This window comes from Nicotiana tabacum, chromosome 15 (genome assembly GCF_000715075.1).
Source record: "Nicotiana tabacum cultivar K326 chromosome 15, ASM71507v2, whole genome shotgun sequence".
In the NCBI taxonomy this organism is placed as follows: Eukaryota; Viridiplantae; Streptophyta; class Magnoliopsida; order Solanales; family Solanaceae; genus Nicotiana; species Nicotiana tabacum.
The window spans coordinates 16331696-16348870 of record NC_134094.1 but is presented as its reverse complement, the minus strand read 5'-3'; the positions used below and the strand labels follow the sequence as shown (position 1 = coordinate 16348870).

Genomic DNA, 17175 nt, shown 5'->3' with positions numbered 1-17175 from the left:
AGGTTCAATTAAATTTGAAAGGCATACATGAATTCACCCTGCAGAAACATGAAGCAAACTTGATGGTATGTAACATCTCACTAATTATAAGAAAGTTTCTTAAAATTGTGAAGAGTAAAACCGTTGATGCACTAGAAATTGAGTGTTGGATCTTAAAGCGAGCAATTCAAATGGAAGGTAGAAGAGGAAGACACTAAAGTCCACCATGATTTGCATGAAAGTACAAAAATCCGTGATGAATGAAGTTTACCCTTGAGGCTCAAATGTCATACTAGAATTACATGAGATGAGCAAGTTGTACCTTTTTAAAAATTTTGACACCTATCTAAAATGCATGTGCATTGTGGATAATTGTTGGTTCTAACTTAGCATGAATGACTTGTGGGTGATTCCTTTAAATGACCATAGAGTGAGAATAAGGGTGTTAATCTAGTTGTTTGAGGACATTCAAAGACTTAAGTTTGGGGGAGTTGATAAGTGTGGATTTTAACCACTTATTAGTGCCTTCTTTGCTATAGTTTACTAGTCCAAAAGTACTAATTTTGTCCCCTAATCTAATGAAAATAGTTGAATTGCAGGTGTGCTGGAAAGTAGAAATTCAATGAAGGAATAAGACTCCAAAAGAAGATGTTCTAGCCAAACTCAATGAAGAGGAGAAGTGTGGAGAAAAGTGTGGTCTGCAGAATTATAACTACGGCCGCAAAAGTAACCATGGTCTGCAAAAGAAAAAATACGGTTGTACAAGGAGAACAGAAGCTTCTGGAACTCTAGGAAAAGGTACAGTCCACGAAAAAAAATGTGTGGTCACACTTGGTCCACAAAATAGGTTTGCACTAACAAGCTTGCAATATCAGAATTTGACTTATTATAGCGCTTGGGCTGAAGGAGCCCCTCCGGAGTCTGCACACCCACAGTGAGCGCAGTTATCTACTTAGTGCGAGTGCCGAGAACGATCCTAGGCATGGATCTTGTCTAATTATTAATATTGAGGGATGGATCTTCCCTGGGCTAGATTAACCCTATACAGTGCTGAGTGACTGCATGTCAGTTATCATATATAGATATTTGGGATGGATCTTCTCTGGGCTGGATTGGTTATATACATTACTGAGTGACTGTGCGCGAGTTGTCATTTATATTTGGGCTAGATCTACCTTGTACAATGCTGAGTGACTGAGTGTGCTGAGTATTGAGTATGATGAGTGAGAATACGAGACAGTGAGATTGAGTACCCTGAGAGTGTGAGTACACGAGTTCCTCATTGAGATGCGTAGCATTTGACATGCGTACTTGAGATATAGACATAGAGATGAATTTATTCATGCTACCTAGTTTTGGTGACATTTATGATTTCACCTGTATATTGACATATAGGCATAGAGATGTATTTTCCTCGTGCTATCTGAAAATAAAACATCTTGTTATTGTTGAAAGGTTTTTTTTGGGAAAACCACAGTTGTCAAACATATTTATATATTTTTGAGATTTTCGATGAAAGGTCTGGGATCTGCTGTTATACTTGAAAAGCATGCTTATTTTCTGTAATTGTGAACTAGCTGAGTTATTTTTTGTACCATCTTTATTTTAATGTTATGAACTATTGCTGGTTATTGGAATTGGACTCTGACCCGTGTCCCAACTTGTCACTACTTTCAACTAAAGGTTAAGTTTCTTACTTATTGAGTAAATGGGGTTGGTTGTACTCATACTAAACTTCTGCACCTTGCGTGCAGATGTTGGATGCTGGTGTAGCTGCGTACGGCGGGAGATGAATCTGAAGATGTACCTGCGTCCCAGTCATAGCTGCCTGTTGATCTTGGTAGCTTTAGTATTTCAGATCTATTTATGTATATTTCAAACAGATGGTGTATTTTATTTTAAACCAGCTTTGTAAACTCTATATCTTAAAAGTTCATGATCTGTACAACTAGTCCTTGGGAAATTCTTATATCAAAGCAGTTGTATTATCATTTCTTTTCTAAATAAATCTTATTAAATTGGATAATTGTTATTTATCTTACCTGATAAATAAACCATCACGACTAGTTGGATTTAGGATCGTGACAGGGAGCAACCTAGTAGGCAAAAAAACATAAAAGTGCGAAACTAAGAAAATTGGCCTTGTACGCCGTGTGAGGCATATCGCCTCGTGCCGCACTAGGAAAAATGGGTAACTTTGATATTTTTCTTATGTCTCCGAACTTCCCCACTACCGCGGCACATGGGGAGCCTCAACCCCACAGCCCGGTAGGATAGTTTTCAGCCTAATTTTTTAAAAAAGGTTTATTTCCCTAGTTTTGAAACCACCCCCTTCCAGACCCTTTTTTCCCAATCTGTCTTAATCACCTTGACCCCTTTCTCCCATTCTCTCAAGCTCTATTTCTCTCTTTCTACTCTAACTTCCAAAGCTTTCTCCAGCCCTCCTTAATTCTTTGTCGACTCCATCCCCCCATCTCCCTCAAGCTTCAAGGTAAGTTTTCTTCTTTCATCGCTCCACTCTATCTTGGAATCTGTTTGTGTACTTAGTTTAATTTAGTGTAGTTCATCAAAACCCTATGAAGGTTTTATTTTGTAGATTTTTTGTATGTTTCTCTTAATTTGGCCGAAATTATACTTCATTATTGTGGGATTTGATTAGCTGTTGTGCTTATGGATGATTTTTTGTTAATGTGAGCGGTGTTTGAAATTCTTTTTATAAATTTTGGTGGTGTGTGCTATATGATGCGATTCAAGTGAAAATTGAGCTTCAAATTTGGCCTTGACATAGTGCACGCTACATGTTTTTGCCTCAATGATATTATTTTGGCTTTTGAAATAAGTTATTGATGTTTCTTGCTTTGTGTATAGATGGTGTGTGATTCGACGTGTAGGGTGGACAATCATGTCCTAAAACTTACAATTTCGAGTGTTGGCCCCCTCATGCTGTTGTGATTCTAATTCTATTTGACTCATTCGGTTCATGCCATATACTTGTGTAGTGTTTGGAGTTTAACTTTTTTCTTTTTGCTTTTAGTAGCTAGTTTAGTTAACTTCTTGATTTTATATTTTTTAGTTCAGCCGTTAGTATAGCACCTTGATTTTCTTTTTTGTAACTGGTGGTGTTGCTATACTAGAATTGAGGAAGGTTTGATGGTTTGGTGATGACTTGCTTGTTGGATATATGGGTAGTCTAAGTCCCCTATATACATTGTTGCCTATGAACATGCCAAATACATAAGTGTGGGTTGTTAACCCCATTGGTTTTGTATTTTATTCTATGTGTTGTGGCTAATAGTGTTCGTCTTATGCATGTACAATATCTTGCTGGGAAAGAAAGCGTGCTAACATTAGATCCTCCGGAGTAGCCTCCAGTAGTTGTAGAGGGAGCAGGCAAGACGAACACGAAGCTCTAGTGGAGGTGGAGATAGAGAAAATTGATCATGAGGCGGACGTGGTCCCTGAGTGTACTGGAAAAGGGAATTGATATAGGATCGGTCCAGCTGGGCTACCTTCACATGTACACTGAGCTGGTGAGGCGGGGGCTGTAAACTTTCATTGACGAGTCGGGCGAGGGCAATGTAATGATGGTTAGAGAATTTTACGCCAATGTGAAGGAGCATGTCGATGGCGTAGTCACGGTGCGCAGAAAGGCAGTGAATGCCTCTATTCGCATGCAATCAACATGGTGATGGGATCCACTCAGTGTTCCCATAAAACATTCCAGAGGTTTCTCCGAGACCAGCTTGTTAGGATATTAAGCATCATCTTTATAGGGTAAATTTTGTAGCTAATCATGCCTACTACCAGTGAGACTGATGTGTCTAGGGTGAAGGCTTGTTCAATTTATGCCTTCTTAACTAGGATGGAGTTTTAGATGGGTAAGATCATGCTTGAGCATATGGCTAGGATACGACCTTTTAGGGCATAACGATTGCTTTATCCGAGCATGATCACTCGGCTACTGAGGATGCACCATGTGCCAGAGGATTTTCACTATGATCGGGTGACTCCGGACCCGCATCCTATCAAGTTGTTTGTTATTACTTTAGTGATTAATCATCCTATGGCGGTGGATACTATGGATCAGTGGATGATTCGAGTCGGGGAGACACTCCAATTGATGTTTGTTGATATGCGCACTCAGCTAAAAGTGGAGAGGTTGACTTGGTTGAGCTACAACTTGACCTCCCCTTTTCTGCTATCTCATAGCAGTGGTTAGGTATGGCCGGGGGAGGTGGACTGCCACCGGATGAGGATGTTAACTCCGAGCCTTCTAATGATGAGGAGTACCTTCACACCTTTAAGGGTCCTGATGATTAGGCCTAGTGCTTCACGGAATCATTTTATCACCATTGTTTTATTGCTTTGCATTAGGGACAATGCAATTTCTTAAGTGTGGGGTGGGGTGCTCTTATTTTCTTTGTTTCTCTTTTCCATTTGGCTTTAATTGATTTGTTTCATTCTTTATTAGACATTATGGCCCATAATCTCAACTCTGAATTCTGCCTGGCCTGTAATAACTAGTAATTCATGTAGCAGTTTGATATAACTTTACCCAATAATGGATTTCCTCGACCATTAGCTTCAGGGATTAAAGTAAAAAAAATTCAAAAAATGGAATTTGAAATTCCAAAAATATGTCTTTCAATTTGGTTTATGTTTTTAGGCAGTGTAATAACTTTCTCTTGGGTTTTCATTGTATCACAGTTCTTTTTTAAGAATTTTTGCTTGAACCATATGTAGTTAGTTTTCTTTTAGTAGGAATAAAGAATTGTATACGGTAGTGATAATTAGAGGCAATTTTCTTGACTTTGTTGTGCCTTTAGAGCAGTGAGTGACTTAGTTGTGATATCTAGGCTCACTTTTTGACTCGTGTTTAAGTACCTTAAAATGATAGATTTTGCTAACTACTTTGACTAGAGAGTCGGAATAGATGCGTCCTAAGTGAGTTGTGTGCCAATGTGTCTGTGTGAGATATTTGTTGATATTTTGTGCATGTCATTCGATTTCTAGAACTTTCTCTCAGTGTGTGCAAAGCAAAATTATAGTCTTGTTCAGTTTAGGATTTGATAGAAGTATTTTCTTGTTGAACAAGATATATGTATGTTTATCCACCAAATATTGTGTATCTCTGTTAGCCCTGGTGAGCCTATAATCCTATTTCTTTGGCAACCACACTATAATTCTGACATCTTTATTTGAATTGACCATCTGTTTGAACCATTTTTCCTCTCTTGAGCACTTGAAATTATTATGAGCTTGTTAAAAGCTAAGTGGAGATCCGATTGGGTTTTAAGTGGAACTATAAAAAAAAAAAAGGTGCAATATTTTAAAATAATTGTGTTAGTCACTTGTAGGGAATCCAAAAGAAAAAAAAACCATATAAAAAATAGGAAGTCAGAAAGAAAAATAAAAGTGGAAAAGAAAAAGAAATTTTGGGTTTTTATATGTTTTGTGAAAAAAATCATTCCTTCTTAGTGGTAACTCTCATATATATTTTGTGCTTTAATAAAATGAGAACTTGATGTTAGTACTTTCAAGGTAGGAAATGTTTTATTCAACACAAATATGGAGTTTGAATTTTAAAGTTGTATATATTAAAAATGCTTAGGGAGGTGTAGTCACTTTTATCCAAATTGTATCCTAGTTGTCCCCGCAACCTACATTATAACAAAAATTAAGTCCATACTTGATCCTTGACTAAGTGAGCTCGAATTAGTAGAGTATTACATCATGGACAAGCTTATGGTATGTCTTTTATGGCATACGAATTTTGTTTCTCAGTGTGAGTAAATTCTTTCTATTTAGAGACCCTATTTGTTCTTGAATTTTATGTGTATGAGACTACTCTCTACTGTTTGTTATGACAAACACATGACTTGTGAGGAAAAGGTGATGTCTTTGGCTTCTTTATTAGAGTAAGTGAGATAGTTTTAAAAATAATTAATATTTTTGAGGCTAGTCTTGAGTCTAGGATATGATGATATGGTGCTCGATTTAAATATTCTTGGCGTGACGAGTTAAGAGAGCTGTTTGGAAAGGTAGTTGTTTCTGCTAAGTGTAGTTTGTATTGCTTAAGGACGGGCAATAGTCTAAGTGTGGGGTGTTAATAGTAGGCTAGAAACTCATATTTTTAACTATATTTCGTACTCAATGTAAGTGTTTATACTTATTATGTGAATTTTGTTGTGTAGGATGTGATTCTAAGTTCAGAAGCAATTTTAGAGCTAAAATGGATGATTTGGAGCTTTGAAATCTGAGTAGAAACCCAAAGAATTAAATCGGAATTGTGTTCGGAGTTCAAGAACTAAGTCTAAAAGTTAAAAATGTAAAAACATTCTAGAATAAAGAAAATTGCACTACCGCGCTGCATGGGGTGTCGCATGGCGCGGCGAGGCAGTGCAGAGGCAAGCGCAGCACACCATTATGATAGTCCAATTTTTCCACTTCGGCTTGCCAAGAGTAGTTTCGTCCATCACCCGTTCTTATAGGGTATAAATACACAAGATTTCGCCTTGAAACACATTCGGGGCAAGTTTTAGACCATCCACACGGATACTTGGACTAGCAATAATTTATCTCACCCCTCACGCAACTAGATTGTAAAAGAGGATAAATTCGAGAGCCTACAACGACCACATTCAAGTTTAAAGATCACTATGGTCTAATAAACCACACGATGATCACCAAAGTCAACTCAAGAGTCACAAAGTCACTAACTAGAGCTATTTTTTTCAAAAACCTTATCTCTAATCATAAGCACATGGTTAAGTGTGTTGGTACCAACTCTTCAAGAATGACTTGATTAGGTCTTTTTATTTATTACTACCACTATTATTACATAAACACAAAAATATACTCATTTCCTTAAGAAGGTTGTCACGATAACCATCGTCGGGACAAGTCACCCGGTTCACACAAATAACTACCTTGGAAAGAACCATGGCGTTAAGAAAACCAAAGGCTTATTATCTACGAAAGCATAAAAAAGAAGCTACTTAACCGAAAAAAAACTAAAATGGAAACAATAAAGAAGCTAATGAACAGTAACTATTAAAGACAGGTAAATACAAATAAGAAAGGAGAGAGAATCATCAAATTATTGCAGACCAAATGTATACAAAGTGTGGTAATATATCAAATAAACTCCACCCCCCCTCTCCCGAATAAAAGTAAGCATTGTTCCCAATGCTTAGCAAAATAAGAGTGAAAGGAGAGAGGGTGAAGAAAAACTCCCTAAGGATCCTTAGACATCTCAGTGTCCCTAGAAACATCATCTCCCTCAGGGTCAGCCAACTGATTCTCATCATCATCACATCTAGGCATGGCGGGAGTGGCAAACATCGCATGCACTGAGTCGGCAGTGTCGGCTGCAAGGTTTGGCTCCTTAGAGTGGCCATCTGGCGCTAGCGGTGCAGATGGTACTGATGGCTATGGGATGGACTGGTACGGGTCAAGTAGCATTTCAAAAGGAAGATCCCCCAGCTATAGCAAGTCTAGTCACCTCTTTCTTGAGCTTGTCTATTAATTTCTTGCTTGCGTGGAACTTCCTCATCTTCTTCACTTCCTTTCCCATCTCCTCAATAACTGAATCGTGCTTTACCAAGGTGTCCATGATCGTCTTCTGGTTCTCCAGAATCTTCTTTAGCATCTCATCAATGTTAGAAGGGGCATGTGGTGCATGTGTAGCAGACTACATTGCAACAATACTAGATAAGTCAGACTCACCAATGTCTGGGAAAGTCATAGCACAGATAATGGGGTTGTGGGCATGGGCACTGGCTTCAGAGCTTCCCTAGGGGCTGTGGTAGGAGCTGAGGATGATGGCGGAGGTATAGCAGCGACACTGGAAGAAGGCTCAGCAGAGGTGGATGGAAGATCAGCTGTCTCAGTAACTACTACTAGTGGCTCATCAGACTGGCCTGTGGTGGTAGAAGGTTGGACTTTCTTCTTTGGGTTGCTCGCATCCATCAGTGAATACCAGTCAAATGGCTTCTTCGACTTTACCTTGGTGTCAAAATCTCTCGGCTCTACCTTTGCATCAGTGAGGTACTCTGTGATAGTGTTGTGATAAGGGTAGGTCGTGCCATCCTGCCGTGCTATTAATGAAATGTTGATCGACATCATGGCACCTACATTAATTGGGTACCCAGCCATGATGGAAGCCACAAGCACTTCCCGAGGAATAGGAAGATGAGTCTCATTCTGGCTTGGGTCCAATATACTGTAGACAAAGGTTTGCCACTCCTTTGCCTCAAAACTCAAAGTGCTCCAATGTATGAAAACTAGTGAAGGCAGCCAAGCTGACAAATCTATCCTCCAATACCTCATTCTTATTTGATATCTCCATAGTTGTAGCTGTACCATCTCCCCATCTACCATCATCGGGAATATCATGTATAATCTATGCCTCTGGGACTGGTGTAGATGATGGCTCAGAAGCCTTGCTAGCACTCTCTGACCCCTCGGAGGTGCTGTGAGATGTTGAACACTCATCCTTGAGCTAGTATCTAACATGTGGCCTCGACTGTGTAGTTGCCTTCTCCTCATGAACAGAGGCTGAGTTGCCTTCTGACATCTTCCTAGACGGGACATAGGAACTAGACTCGACGAGGTCTACACCTCTCCTCCTACCGGTTGTGGTTTTCTTTCTAATAGTCTTCGGCTGGCCAAGGGCAAGGTACCTTTATCTTGACCCCGGGAAGTTTCACCTCTTCCATTTGAAGTGTTGCCTCGTCCTCTTCATCGAACCATTGTCCGTATCAAAGCAAAGAAGATTGTCAGTTACAATTCATTGTTCAACACATTCAAGACTTATGTATGTAAAGGAGAAACAATTGGACATAATGGGGTTATGAACATAACATATGCCTGCAGGAAAAAGAATCTGCGGGCCACACATTTTTTATGTGCGACCGCAGATGGTAGTTGCGATCCGCAGGATTCTGTTATGCGGTCGCCGAAGGGAAGTGCAGTCCGTACATTTTAACTAATGGCCGCACTTCTGACTCTCAAAATTACAGACTCTTTGATGACAGAGAATTGGCTGATCTGCGGCCACAAAGGAAAATCTTCGGTCCGTGCATTTTACTTTGTGGATGCAGATCCCAGTTCCACGGAGTTGCCAAAATTCCTCATCTGCTGACCACACAAATTCAAGTGCGGCCGTAGATTTTAAAAATTAACAAGTGACAACTTTTTCCTACTTAGATATTTCAATTTCTCGCACAATTAGGTTTGGTAACATTGTAAAAATATGAAATTTCACTATGCCAATCCCATTATAGCATGTATTAAGTTTACCCAATTCGGATCTACCCCATATAGACACATAATAGAACTCTTATAACATATGGCCTAAAAAGAACTTAAAATCTAAAAATTAAACTAACACAAATAATTTAACATGAAATTTAAGCATACCAGATAGATTGAGTGCAATGGTAGTAAAATCAAGGTGGTTGTGTGTGAGGATAGTAAATATCTCCAAGAAAATCAACAGAGTAACAGTGTTTTGCTCAAAGAGGAAAAAGTGTAAAATGGAGTCTATTATTCTATTTATACCAACTATTTGAGAGGGGGAAAGAAGAGAGTGTGGTCCACACTCTATCACCTGGGCGGATATTCGCAGAACCCAAAGTGTGGTACGCACATTTTTAGGTGTGGCCGTAGATTTTATGTGCGGTCGCAGATTGTAATGACTTGGCCGGTCATTTTTAGTGTTGTAGCTCCGTTTCCCGGTTTAATACTTATTATGTGCTCAATTATTGATATGTGACTTGTCGGGGTAGTTGGTTTAGTTCTTGGGATAATTCGGAATGAATTGGGACACTTAGTCCCAAGGTTTGAAGCCTAAGTTGAAACAGTTGATCGGATATTGACTTATGTGTAAATGGCTCCAGAATAGAGTTTTGAGGGTCTTTATAGCTCCGTATGGTAATTTTGGACTTAGGAGTGTGTCCGAATAATGATTTGGTGGTCCGTAGGTAATTTTGGCTTGAAATGGAGAAAGTTTAAAAATTGAAGGTTCGAGGCTTGAAATGACTTATGTGTAAGTTAGAAGGTTTGACCGAGAGTTCATTTTGTGGTTACCGGACTCGAATTTTGGTTTCGAAAGTCAAAATAGGCCTGTTGAATCATTTATGACTTGTGTGCAAAATTTGAGGTCAATCTGAGTTGATTTGATAGGTTTCGGCATCGAATGTAGAAATTAGAAGTTCATAAGTTCATTAGGCTTGAATCGATGCGCGATTCATGGTTTTAGCGTTGTTTGATATGATTTGACTCTTTGATCGAGTACGTATGATGTTTTAGGACTGGTTGCTTTGTTTGGTTGAGCTCCCAGGGACCTCGAGTGTGATTCGGATCATGTTCGGCGCATTTTGAACCTTAAAATATTTCTGATTTTGTTGGTGCTGGTTTTATTATTTCAATGAGCCAAAGAGATTCTTCCACATTATTTGACCCTGGTTCTACTTATTCCTATGTAAAATTCTATTTTACTCGTTATTTGGATATGCCTCGTGAGTCCTTAGTTTCACCTATTCATGTATCTACGCTGGTGGGCGATAATATTGTTGTGGACCTTGTTTATTGGTCGTGTGTGGTGATCATTGGAGGGTTGGAGACTAGAGTTGATCTTTTATTACTTAGTATGGTTGATTTTGGCATGATCTTGGGTATGGATTGGTTGTCTCCAAGACTGTGACGTTGGCGATGGCGGGGTTGCCAAGGATCGAGTGGAAAGGTTCTCTAGATTATGTTCCCGGCAAGATGCTTTTATATTTGAAGGCCCAACTAATGGTTAGGAAGGGGTTTTTGTCATATTTGGCCTTTGTCAGAGATGTTGGTGCTGATACTCCTACTATTGATTCTGTTCCGGTAGAGCGAGACTTTTCAGATATGTTTTCTGCAGACCTGCCGGGCATGTCACCCGACATGGATATTGATTTTGGTATTGACTTGGTGCCGGGCACTCAACCCATTTCTATTCCTCCGTATCGTATGGCACCAGCAGAGTTAAAGGAGTTAAACTAGTAGTTTCAGGAGTTTCTTGATAAGGGGTTTATTAGGCCTAGTGTGTCGCTTTGGAGTGCACCAATTATGTTTGTGAAGAAGAATGGTAGTACTATGCTGATGTATATTGACTATAGGCAGTTAAACAAAGTTACAATCAAGAACAAGTATCCTTTGCCGCGCATTGATAATCTACTTGAACAGCTTCAAGGAGTGAATGTGTTCTCTAAGATTGATCAGAGATCTGGGTATAACCATTTAAAGATTCGGGAATTGGATATTCTGAAGGCGGCATTCAGGACCTGTTATGGTCATTATGAGTTCCTTGTGATATCTTTTGGGCTGACCAACGCCACATCAGCATTCATGCATCTAATGAGCAGTGTATTCCCGCCATGTCTTGATTCGTTTGTCATAGTATTTATTGATGATTCCTGGTGTACTAACGTAGCCAGGAGGAGCATACACAACATTTGAGGATTGTACTACAGAGGTTGAGGGATGAGAAGTTTTATGCCAAGTTCTCCAAGTGTGAGTTTTTGCTCAGTTCGGTGGCATTTTTTGGGGCACGTAGTGTCCAGTGAGGGGATTAAGGTGAATCCAAAGAAGATAGAGGCAGTTCAGAGTTGGCCTAGACCGTCTTTAGCTACTGAGATTTTAAGTTTTCTCCGCTTGACTGGATATTATCATCGCCTCGTGGAGGGTTTCTCGTCCATTGTAGCGCCTTTGACCAGGTTGACCCAGAAGGGTGCTCCATTCAGGTGGTCGGATGAGTGTGAGGAGATCTTTCAGAAGCTCAAGACTACCTTGACCACAGCTCGGGTTCTAGTTTTGCCTTCAGTGTCAGGCTCTTATACCGTGTATTGTGATGCTTCTCGAATTGGTATTGAGGTAGAGTGATTGCTTATGCTTCAAGCCAATTGAAGCCCCACGAGAAAAACTACCCCATTCATGATTTGGAGTTGGCAACCATCGTTCATGCATTGAAGATTTGGAGGCAGTATCTCTACGGTGTGTCTTGTGAGGTATTTATGGATCATCGGAGTCTCCAATACTTATTCAAACGGAAGGATCTAAATTTGAGGCAGTAGAGATGGTTGGAGCTACAAAAGGACTATGATATTACCATTCTGTATCATCCCAGGAAGGCCAATGTAGTGGCCGATGACTTGAGTAGAAAGGCGGTGAGTATGGGTCGCCTTGCATTTATTCTGCTAGGTAAGAGACCGCTTGCAGCAGATATTCACGCCTTGGCCAATCAATTCGTGAGATTAGATATTTCGGAGCCTAGTCGAGTTCTAGCTTGTGTGGTTTCTCGATCTTGCTTATATTATCGCATCGGGGAGCATCAATATGATGATCCCCATTATCTTGTCCTCGAGGACACAGTTCAGCACGGTGATTCCAATGAGGTTACTATTATGGATGATGGGATATTGCGGATGCATGGTTGGATTTGTGTGCCCAATGTGGATGGGCTACATGAGTTGATTCTTGAGGAGGCCCATAGTTCGCGGTAGCACTATTGCTGGAGGAGGATGAAGAAAGATAAAGTGTGATTTGTAGCTCGGTTCCTAAATTATCAGCAGGTGAAGTACGAGCATCAGAGACCAGACAGATTGTTTCAGAGGGTTGAGATTCCGGAGTGGAAATGGGAGAGTATCACCATAGACTTCGTAGTTGGGCTCCCACGGACATCGAAGAAGTTTGATGCTATTTGGATGATTGTGGATTAGTTGACCAAGTCCGCTCATTTCATTCTAGTTGGGACTACTTATTCTTCGGAGCGATTGGCTGAGATCTACATTTGCGAGATTTTTTGCCTTCACGGTGTGCCGGTGTCCATCATTTTCGATCGGGCACGCAGTTTACATTGCAGTTTTGGAGAGCAATGCAGCGAGAGTTAGGCACACGAGTTGAGTTGAATACAACATTTCACCGTCAGACAGAAGGACAGCCCGAGCGCACTATTCTGATATTGGAGGATATGCTACGCGCTTGTGTCATAGATTTCGGTGGTTCTTGGGATCAGTTTCTGCTGTTTGCAGAGTTTGCCTACAACAACACTTACCAATCGAGCATTCAGATGGCTCCTTATGAGGCTTTGTATGGGAGACGGTATGGGTTTCCGCTGGGTTGGTTTGAGCCGGGTGAGGCTAGGCTATTGGGTACTGACTTGGTTCAGGATGCTTTGGACAAGGTTAAGTTGATTCAGGATCGGCTTCGCATGGCGCAGTCTAGACAGAAGAGCTAGCTGATGGGAAGGTTCATGATGTTGCTTACATGGTAGGAGAGAAGGTACTGCTCATATTTTCACCCATGAAAGGTGTTATGAGGTTCGGGAAGAAGGGCAAGTTGACCCCTCGGTATATCGGCACGTTTGAGATGCTTGAGAGGATTGGGGAGGTGTCTTACAGGCTTGCATTGCCGCCTAATCTATTGAGTGTTCATCCAGTGTTTCAAGTATCCATACTCCGAAAGTATGTCGATGATCCGTCTTATGTTTTGGACTTTAGCAAGGATCAGTTGAATGGTGATTTGACTTATGATGTAGAGCCGGTGGCCATTTTGGATCGGTAGGTTCGAAAGTTAAAGTCAAAGAACATAGTTTCTGTGAAGGTGCAGTGGAGAGGTCAGCCAGTCGAGGAGGCTACTTGGGAGACCGAGCGGGGGATGCATAGCAGATATCCATTCTTATTTAGACTCCAGGTATTATTCTAGACCCGTTCTAGGACAAACGTTTGTTTAAGAGGGGAAGGATGTAACTACCCGGCCGGTATTTTTGAGTGTTGTATCTCCGTTCCCCCATTTACTGATTATTATATGCTCAATTATTGTTATGTAACTTGTCGGGGTAGTTTGTTTGGTTACGGTGTTGTTTCGGAATGAATCGGGACACTTAGTCCCAAGGTTAGAAGCCTAAGTTGAAAAAGTTGACCGCATGTTGACTTATGTGTAAATGGCTCCGAAATGGAGTTTTGAAGGTTCTAATAGCTCGGTGGGGGGCTTTTTGACTTAGGAGTGTGTCCGGATAGTGACTTGGAGGTCCGTAGGTGATTTTGGCTTGAAATGGCGAAAGCTGAAAAATTAGAAGGTTGGAGAGTTGAGAAGTTTGACCGAGAGTTGACTTTGTGGTTACCAGAATCAGATTTTGGTTCTAGAAGACGGAATAAGTCCGTTGAGTCAATTATGACTTGTGTGAGTTGATTTGATAGGTTTCGGCATCGAATATAGAAGTTAGATGTTCATAAGTTCATTAGGCTTGGATCGATGTGTGTTAGGTGGTTTTAGTGTTGTTTGATGTGATTTGATGCTTTGAGCGAATTTGTATGATATTTTAGGACTGGATGGTATGTTTGATTGAGGTCCCAGGGGACTCGGGTGTAATTCGGATCATGTTCCGTGCATTTTGAACCTTAAAAGATTTCTAATTTTGCTGGTGCTGGTTTTCGTGTACGTGATCCCGAAAGGAGGGTCGCGATCGCGAAGTGTTATTGTGGAAGCTAGGATTTTGTTCTATGCGTTCGCGAGCTTGAGACTGTGATCGTGTAGGTTGGAGAGGCAGTGAATCGCGAACGCGTGGGTCTAGTCGCGTTCGCGAAGAGGAAAAAAGGAGATTGGATTCACACGAATTTGTTATTCGCGATCGCGTAATGATGTCTGTGATAGCGTACGTCTGGGATTTTGTGAGTCGTGTTCGCGTGGGCTTATACGCGTTTGCGTAAAGTGATTTTTTTGCAGCTTAGGATTTTTTCTTCACGATCGCCAAGCATTTCCGGCGATCGCTAAGAAGGACATATGGGCAGACTCTTTAATATCAAAAACGAGGGTTTGAGTTATATTTCACAATTTGATTTTGGGAGCTCGGGTTGAGGCGTTTTTTGGAGAGATTTTCAAGGGAGTGATTGGGGTAAATGATTCTAACTCAAATTTTGTTAAATTACATGAATATATCATTGATTTCATCATTTAGTTAGTGTTTTCGGTTTAACATTGGTGAAAAATTATAGACACTTCCGAGGCTTTAATTTGAGGATTTGAAGGTCGAGTTGTGATCGGATATGAGTAGTTTTGGTATGGGTGGACTAGTGGTTGAATGGGTGTTCGGATTTTGTTAATTTTGTCGGATTTCGAGACGTGGGCCCAAGATTGACTTTTTGAGTTGTATTTTTGACTTTTGATTAAGAACTTAGCATTTTCATATAAAATTGATTTCTATAGGTTGTGTTGATTGTATCCAATTGTTTGTGGCTAGATTTGAAGCGTTCTAAGGCCGATTCACGAGGAAAGGGCTTATTGGAGTAGAGATTTACACGGCTTGAGGTAAGTAACACTTCTAAACTTAGTTCTGAGGGTATGAATCCCTGAATTATGTGTTATGTGATTGGTGTCGAAGTGACGCACATGCTAGGTGATAGGCATGTAGGCGTGCAGCATAAGAATTGTGATTTGGTCGATTCCGTGGAACTGTGTAGTCATATAATTTGTTATTTTCCACGTATTCCCCATGTGTTAAAGAAATTGAGCTGTGATTCATGTTAGAAGTCATGCTTAGGCTATATGCTGGTATTGTTCGGACCCACAGAGGTCGTGTTGTTGTTGAATTATTTGCTTAATTTGCAATTATGTTCTCAGTCATAGCTATCATTTGTATATCATATCTCAGTCTCTGATGTCGTTTATTAATGCATCATATCTTGATACTTGTGAGCCCGAGAGACTCGAGAGATTGATGACTGAGTGAGGCCGAGAGCCTGATTGTGAGGATGTTTATGGGATCGAGTTGCGTGCCACAGCAAGCTGTATTGATTCATGTCATGATTGGCTTATTATAGCGCTTGGGCATGATCCGCCCCTCTGGAGTCTGACTCATCGGCAGTGAGCACAGGTACCTAATAAGTGCGAGTGCGAGTGCCAAGTGTGAGTGCCGAGCGATTGGGAGGAATGAGTGACTGTGAGGATTCAGGGAATGGGAGGACTGAGTGAATTAATACTCCGAGAGTATGCCTATGATTTTATCACTGTGTTGCACTGCACTTGGCATGCATAATTGAAATGTGGATATGGAGAAGTACCGTTCCTCATTCTAGTCACACTTGGCATATTATATACGTTTTGAGCTTAACTGTTGAACTTGAAAGCATGTTTACATTTCTGTACTGTTAAACTCTGTATTTTAACCGTACTTGTTGAGCTCATCACTGCTTTCAGCCCAAGGTTAGTCTTGTTACTTATTGAGTACATTGGGTCATTTGTACTCATACTATACTCTGCACTTCGTGTGCAGGTCCAGGTACTTCCGGGTACGGTGGTTACTGATTTTGGACCTTTATCAGTTCAGAGATTCTCGATGTAGTTGCTTTGGCATCCGCCGACCTATACTCTCCGCCTTTATCTTTAAGTTTGATTTATACTGTTCTACCTTCCTAGATAGTGTTTCACTAGTTAAACCATGTTATTGTAAATGCTCATGTACTCAGTGACACTCGGATTTTGGGAGAATGTAAAACTGAGTCGCGCTATTTTCATATTAGTATTTATGAGATTTATTCTTAAGCTATTTTAATATGTTTTCAATCTTAAAGAATGTGTGGTTTATTGTAGTTGTCGGCTTGCCTAGTATTGTAATAGGCGCCATCACGACATGTGAGATTTGGGTCGTGACACAGATCGACCTCCACACTGACAAGCTCAAACTTCAGAGAGTTGGTATTTTGACATTTCAAATGTGCGGTCCGCAAGAGGAATGTGCAGCCGCAATACTCTTCTGCTATGGCACATAGAAATGTGCGGTCCGCACAAATAAAGTGCGGTCCGCACAATTTTAAACACTTAGCCATATTTTTGTCCACCTTTCTTGTAAGTCACACTTATCCCTATAGGACACTTCAAATCAAGTAAGAACACAAATAACACCTAACTACAAAAGAAAAAAGGAAAAGAAACATGGGTTGCCTCCCAAGAAGTGCCTGATTTAACATCGCATCATGACGCAAAATACCCTCAAGAGAAAGGAATGACCGCCACCACGTGCCTATATCTAACCTTGCCCAAGTGGTGCTTCACTCGGTGACCATTGACTCGGAATACTTCATTATTTTTGTTCTTCAAGTCTAATGCACCAAAAGGTGTTACACCAAAAATTTTAAAAGGACCACTCTACTTGGATTTTAGCTTCCC

At 40.5% G+C, this 17175-nt stretch overlaps 1 long non-coding RNA gene across 1 annotated transcript; it reads left to right on the top strand.

Moving 5' to 3' along the window:
• Positions 1–2167: 2167 nt before the first annotated feature.
• LOC107808243 (uncharacterized) lies at positions 2168–16547 on the top strand. Its single transcript, XR_001653097.2, has 3 exons — positions 2168–2470; positions 15251–15318; positions 16283–16547. It is a non-coding gene; the product is annotated as an uncharacterized LOC107808243 (long non-coding RNA).
• The last annotated feature ends 628 nt before the right edge of the window (positions 16548–17175 follow it).